Raw genomic sequence first — 7,395 nt, 5'->3', positions numbered from 1 at the left:
TGGTAGTATGGGAGGGGGATACACAAGGATATTACTACCAGGAGGTGGGAATCAGTGGACCTGGCTACCATGTCATGTTTGGAGGAAATGTTGGGCTTTATTGACAGCCAACACAGGGAAGTTGGAAAGGTTCTGTTAATCTTACTCTTTGAAGGGCTTGATTTCCTAAATGAGGGTTAGAAAACATTGCACTTTACCGTTATTCAGAATGTTAAAGAAGGGACTTCCCTGGTGGTCCAGTGGCTAGGACTCTGTGCTCCTAGTGCAGGGGGCCCAGGTTCGATCCCTGGTCAGGGAACTAGATCCCGCCTGCCACAACTAAGACTCGGCACAGCCAAATAAGTAAGTAAATTAATTTTGAAAAAAAAAAGTTAAATAGGGAGTGGACCTAAAAGTTCTGCTCTTATGGTTGGGTTTTCAACTGTGTGGCCTCACTAATCTGTCTCTCAGGTTGGTGCTTTTCTAGTTGTGTGATCTGAACATTCCTGGGAAGTTGAGTACTGTGGGGATGAGTAGGAGTGATGAGCCTTTGAGAATTTTTCAGGGAGTAAACAATGACAGAGGGTCCTGAATTGGACTTCTTTACAGTGCTGCACTACAGGAATTTAGTCCTAGTTCAAGATACAGCCAAGTAGCATAGCCATAGGGAAAAAAAGGCTTGAGTCAGATTTTTAAATGTATCGATAGGTATAGTTATCTTGATAGAACATTGAGGAATGTAAAGTGACGAGAATATGTAATCTGTTACTGGGACAGAAGTTCTCACCTTTTCAATTTTCTAAAACAGTTCAGAAAAAAGTATCTAGAATCAAAGCCTACTCCAAGAATAACTGGGAGCATAAAGCTAATATGAATCAATCACCGCTTAAACAGGCTGGAATTTAAATCTCAAAGACTTATAGCCTGTTTTTTTTTGTTTTGTTTTCTTGGGTTTTTTTTTTTGCGGTACGCGGGCCTCTCACTGTTGTGGCCTCTCCCGTTGCGGAGCACAGGCTCCCGACACGCAGGCTCAGCGGCCATGGCTCACGGGCCCAGCCGCTCCGCGGCATGTGGGATCTTCCCGGACCGGGGCACGAACCCGTGTCCCCTGCATCGGCAGGCGGACTCTCAACCACTGCGCCACCAGGGAAGCCCCCTATAGCCTGTTTTAATATTGATTTGTGATGGAAGCTTAAATCCAACATTTGGGAGAATAGTCTGTTGTGCAGGGATATTTGGAGTGAGTGAACTTGGAATTATTCCTGATATACTGAAACTAATCTGCCACATAGCTGAATTTCGTCCCGATTTTTACTCTTATTTATTTACTGTGTTCAAGAACTCAAGACATCCTTGGGACTTCCCTGGTGGCGCAGTGGGTAAGACTCTGCGCTCCCAATGCAGGGGACCCAGGTTTGTTCCCTGGTCAGGGAACTAGATCCCATACGCATGCTGCAACTAAGAGTTCGCATGCTGCAACTAAGGAGCCCGCCCACCTGCCGCTACTAACACCTGGTGCAACCAAATAAATAAATATTTTAAAAAACCCTCAAGACATCCTTTTATAAAGGAATCTAAGTAGTATAAATTAAATCACGTTAAATGGCTGTACCCTCAAGAAGATAACTGATTATAATGTTTTTCTTTGTTTCCTTGACCAAACTTCGTTAGTTCGTGTTTTAGAAACTGTACTTACTGGCAATATCAAAAGTTCTCTATAAAGATTTGAACAATCTTAAATCTTATTTGTCACTAGTAATCTCTGTACTAAAGTGAAAACTGTATACTAAAAACAGGCACCACAAGTATAACTGCTTATGCAGATGAAACTTGAATACACAACTTGAAATAATTAGTATATAGAGCAGTAAAATCTGGTAAGATGAAGGCTTTCTTATAGCAGTCTAAAAGCAGTTTAATGACTTTCTTTATCCTTACCATCTTCCAATGTGAGAAAGTTATCTGCCTTTCGCTGGTGTAAATGTTGAAAACTTTTTGCGAATTTATTGAACACCTACTATTCTAAGCTTTAGGGATATGTCAATGAACTAGGCAGATAAAAATCACAGTCTCTTTAAAGGGAAGTAAAACTCTAATTAATTTACATAGAATTCATGTCTAAGTAGAGGCCAGCTTCTTTACTAAAATAACAACCAGAGCCTCCAAGGACCTTGACTTTACCTTAACTTTGGAAGGAGCTTGGTGGAGAGGAATATTCTTTATGCTGACTTGCTTTCTTTAACATTGGTTTGAGTATAAACAAAAAACCTAATTCCCATAGAAGAACTGAGACTAAAAATATGAAAGGGAGTGCAAAAGGGATACAAATTCAGAATTTATACAACAGAAACCATCTAAGTTACATTTTGTAGAGTTTCTGCTTGTCCCCCAGTTCTCAGCCTATCCCATTCTAAACTGCCTTGAGGAAGCTACAATTTAGAAACAGCAGACTAGCTCAACTGCCACCTTAGCTGGAGATTATACTATTAGCCAAATTAAGAATGACCTTCCACAGAATTTGACCTTTTGCCTCAAAATCCAAAGAAAACTTCTACCTCCGTAGGTCTTCCTTCATCATTGGTTTCTCTTCTCTAACAAATTTCTTCTGATGACAGACACTAGGAAAGACTACCTATTAGGGACTTGATTCAATTCATTTGTTTTACATAGAAGTAAATCTATATGACCTTTGTTCATACTGTTCAGGTTTTATCAGACGTCTTATTTAGTTGGTTATAGTTGAAACACTGATAACTCTTGCAATTTTTAAAAAATTTTCTTTTTTGTGTGCGTTGGGTCTTCGTTGCTGTGTGTGGGCTGTCTCTGGTTTCAGCGAGCGGGGGCTACTCGTCGTTGTAGTGCGTGGGCTTCTCATTGCAGTGGCTTCTCTTTTTGCGGAGCCTGGGCTCTTGGCGCGTGGGCCCAGTAGTTGTGGCTCGCAGGCTCTAGAGTGCAGGCTCAGTAGTTGTGGCGCGCGGGCTTAGTTGCTCCGTGGTATGTGGGATCTTCCCAGACCAGGGCTCGAACCCATGTCCCCTGCATTGACAGGTGGATTCTTAACCACTGAGTCACCAGGGAAGCCCACTCCTGCAATTTTAACTGCAACTACCGTATACTAAAAGCTTCCCCTTCTCTTGTAAAACCCTCTTTCCCTACATAAGATTGTCTAGTGTCTCTTCACTCCAAATTGAAATCCAGCTAGTAATATGTAACCTGGGACAAATTTACAGCATGGTTTCTGGACTACTGCCAGTCCTTAAAGTTATTATTATTATTTTTTTTAATGTTCTTGTAACTTGTGGTACTTAGTACAGAGATAAGGTCAAAGAATGTACCCACAGTGGTTCAGGCACTGACGATACAACAGTGAAAAAGATAGGCATAGACCTGCCCTGGTGATCTTAACAGGGAACAAACATTACATTATTTCAGTCGCCATGAGGTACTGTGTTGGAGTGGTAGGTGTAATACATTTTACAGAATTTTGGAGAAAACATTTCAATCAATTTTTACTTTGGTTCTCAATACAAAATGAATAATTGTTAATGTTTTTATACCTAAGAGTGGGGGGAAAAAAGAGAGATGAATGATCATTGTAAAACTTTGAAATTGAAAAGCCCAAGTTATCTCAGCATTTCAATACAGAACCAACTAAGTTTAATAAAAGCTAGACACAAGTATCAAGAGCATACTGTCAGCACTCACCAGCTAGATAATGGGAAACTAACCCATTCACAGTGATCACAGAGGAGAGAGATTAACTTAGTAAAAGCTATAGTTTATACAAAATATGAAGTTCCTTTGAAACTGAATTAATGGAAGAGATAAAGTGATATACCACATTCGTGGATGTGAAGAATATAAAATGCCTGTAAAAATGTCTGAAAGAGTGAAGTTTAAAAAAACTCTAATAGGCATATCCTCCAGGAAAGTTACAAAAATCATAAAGTTTTAAAAATATGGTCAGATTTAACAGTTACAAATAATTGTATTAGAAAGGGGACTGCAAAATTTTGCATTAACACAGTTTTTCTGTCTAAAGAGCTCAGAAAAACATTGAGATCTTTTGATGGTGAAAGGACGTAATTCACAAAGGAAATACAATTAATGGAAAAGGAAGCTCTAATAAGGCAGCTTACAAAAGTATGTCCTTTATTTTCCTAAATGATGAGAATTTGAAAATACGTGCATCCTCAGGGCCTAACCCCACTGTCTGTCACTGAATTCATTCATTACTATAACACTTACTGAAAGATTACCATGTGGCAGGCACTTTGATCGATGCTCTCACTGAATTCACACAACAGTCTTTTGTGGTAGGAACTTTCATTAGCTCCATTTTACAGTTTCAGAAACAGGCTTAGAGAAGGTAACTTTCTCAAAGTCACAATTAGTTAAGGGGCTGAGCTGTATAATGCTCACTATCAATATGATAAAATATGGTATCTCAGTATTACCCAGCTTTTAAAAACTAACAATATGATTAAAGTGGAAGAAGGCAAGGTATAAAATGTACACAACAAAGAATAGATGAGACAAATAGAAAACAAATGGCAAGATGGAAACTTCAAATACAACCATATTGATCCTTATATTGAATGTAAATAGTCCAAACACACCAATTAAAAGGCGGAGATTTTTAATACTGAATTAAACAAAACAACATGCTACCTATAAGAAACCCACTTTAAATAAAGTGAACCAGAAGAGGGGTAGAAAAGATACACCATGTAAACACAAATGAAAGGGAAGTTGGAGTGGCTAAATTAATACCAAAGTAGATTTTGGAACAAAATATATTTCCAGGGATAAAAGAGGGATATTTATGATAAAGGAATCCACGAAGAGAATATCTTAAATGAATATGAACCTAATAATAGAAAACTGACAAGAGAAATAGACAAATCTTCTGTTATAGAGATTTTGAACTCTTGGTAAGTATGTCACAATATATTAAAGAGGATTGATACTATGCAAACCACATCCTTTAACCACACCAGAACTAAACAAGAAATCAATAAATCTGGAAAATCCCCCAAATACTTGGAAATTAAGCAACATTCTTCTAAATACTCATGTGTCTAAAAAGGAATTGCAAGAGAAGTTAGAAAAAAATTGAATAGAAGGAAACAAAATATGTCAAAGCTGTAGGATTAAATGCTTAAAAGATAATTTATAGCATTAAATGTGTATATGAGATCTGTTTTTCTTCCTTGAAGTATAGTTGATTTAGAATATTGTGTTTCAGGTGCACAGCAAAGTTATTCAGTTATTTATTTCAGATTATTTTCTATTATAGTTTATTACAAGATATTGAATCTAGTTACTTGTGCTATATGGTAAATCTTTGTTGCTTGTATATGAGATCTTGAATCAAAGATCTAAGATTTCACCTTAAGAAACTAGAAAAAGAGCCAGTTAAACCTAAAGTAGGCTGAAGGAAGGAAATAATAAAGAGCAGAAAGCCATCAAATTGAAAACAGTAAGAGTAGGAAAATTAAATGAAACTAAAAGCTACTTCTTCGAAAAACTAAAATTGATAGACCTCTCCTCTAGCCAGACTGACCACTCCCCCCGACCCCCTACACAGAAGACACAAATTACCAACATCAGCAAAGAAAGAGAGGACATCACTACAGAACTTACAATAAAAAGATAATAAAGGAATATTGCAAACCACTTTATTCAATAAATTCAACAAATAACATGGACAAATTTTTTTGAAAGACACAAGTCACTCAGGTCACCCAAAAAGAAGAGTTTGGCAGTTCTTCAAAAGGTTGAACATATGACTCAGCAGTTCCACTGTTAGGTATGTAAGTATATAATTTCAAGAGAAATTAAAACATGTCCACACAAAAACTTGTACATGAGTGTTCATAGCAGTGTTATTCATCGTAGCCAAAGAGTGGATGCAACCCAAATATTCATTAACTGATGAATGGATAAACAAAATGATTCATATGCATATAATGGAATATTATTGAACCATAATGGGTGAATTGTAAGTATGTGAATTATATCTCAATAAAGCTGATACCAAAAGAAAAAAGCCAAACATTAGAAAAAAATAAAGAATAGGTAACTTGAATAGCCTTATATGTATGAAAGAAATTGAATTTGTAGTCAAAATCCTTCCTGCAAAGAAAATTCCAGGCCCAAATGGCTTCTCTTGTGAATTCTAAAAGATATTTAAGGAAGAAATAATACCAGTTCTACATTCTTCAAGAAATAGTAGAAAAAAGAATATTGCCTAACTCATGTTATGAGAACAGCATTCTACTAGTACCAAAACCAGACAAAGACATTACAAGAAAACAGTAGACCAATATCCCTCATGATTATCTCGGTAGATGCAGAAAAATTCAGTACTCATTCACGATAAAAACTTACAATGACAAATAAAAAGAAAATTAACTTGGGAAGGGTATCTGTAAAAACCCTACAGCTGCCATCATACTTAATAGTGAAAAACTGGATGCTTTATATGTAAGATTGTGAAAAAGGCAAGGATGACTGCTCTCACCACTTCTATACAATATTGCCCTGGAAGCCCTAGCCAGTCCAGTAAGACAAGAAAAAGAGATAATAAGCCTGTATGTAGATTGGATAGAAAGAAAGAAAATTGTCTTTATTTACAGTTGATATGATGTAGTAGAAAATGCTAAGATAACTTAAAAAAAAAAAACTAGGACTAATAAGTGAGAGTACCAAGTCCACAAGATACAAATATCAATCGTATATCCAGCTATTAAAATTAGAAATTTAATAACATTTACAATAGCATAGACGTGATATTTAGAGATAAATTTAGCAAAATATATGCAAGACCTGTATACATAAAGCTATAAAACAGTCCTCAGAGAAAAATTTAAAAGACCAAAATAAATGGAGAGAACACATTCATGAATCCAAAGACTCAATATTAAGTTGTAATTTCTTCCCAAATTGAATTATAAATCCCACTCAAAATTTTAGCAGGCTTTTTTTTTCCTTCTTGACAAGCTTAGGTCTATATGGAAATGCGAAAGACCTAGAATGTTAAGACAATTTTTTAAAGAACAAGAAAATTGGAGGACTTACATACACTACCTGACTTCAAGACTTACAAAGCTGCAGTGAATTTAAAAAAAAAAAAAACTGCAGTGATTAAAACTGTTGTATTGGTGTCAAGATCAATAAATAGATCAATGGAACAGAATAGAGTCCAGAAATAACAACCACACATATATGGTCAACTGATTTTTGCCCAAGGTACAAAGACATCTCAGTGGAAGAAGGATGGTTTTTACAGTTGGTGCTTGAGTACTTCACTGGTGGTCCAGTGGTTAGGACTCCATGTTTCCATTGCAGGGGGCACGGGTTGTGTTCAATACCTGGTTGGGGAAGTTCCACATGCTGTGCTGTGCAGCCAGA

General features: G+C 36.6%; 1 non-coding gene across 1 annotated transcript; it reads left to right on the top strand.

The window, feature by feature from the left end:
• Nucleotides 1–225: 225 nt before the first annotated feature.
• TRNAR-CCU lies at nucleotides 226–298 on the top strand. The gene has a single exon. It is a non-coding gene; the product is annotated as a tRNA-Arg (tRNA).
• The last annotated feature ends 7,097 nt before the right edge of the window (nucleotides 299–7,395 follow it).

The sequence above is a fragment of the Monodon monoceros genome, unplaced genomic scaffold, assembly GCF_005190385.1.
Source record: "Monodon monoceros isolate NGI ecotype Baffin Bay Population unplaced genomic scaffold, NGI_Narwhal_1 Super_Scaffold_11, whole genome shotgun sequence".
Taxonomy (NCBI): domain Eukaryota; kingdom Metazoa; phylum Chordata; class Mammalia; order Artiodactyla; family Monodontidae; genus Monodon; species Monodon monoceros.
Note: the sequence above shows the minus strand (reverse complement) of the source record. Positions and strands in the feature narration are given on the sequence as shown.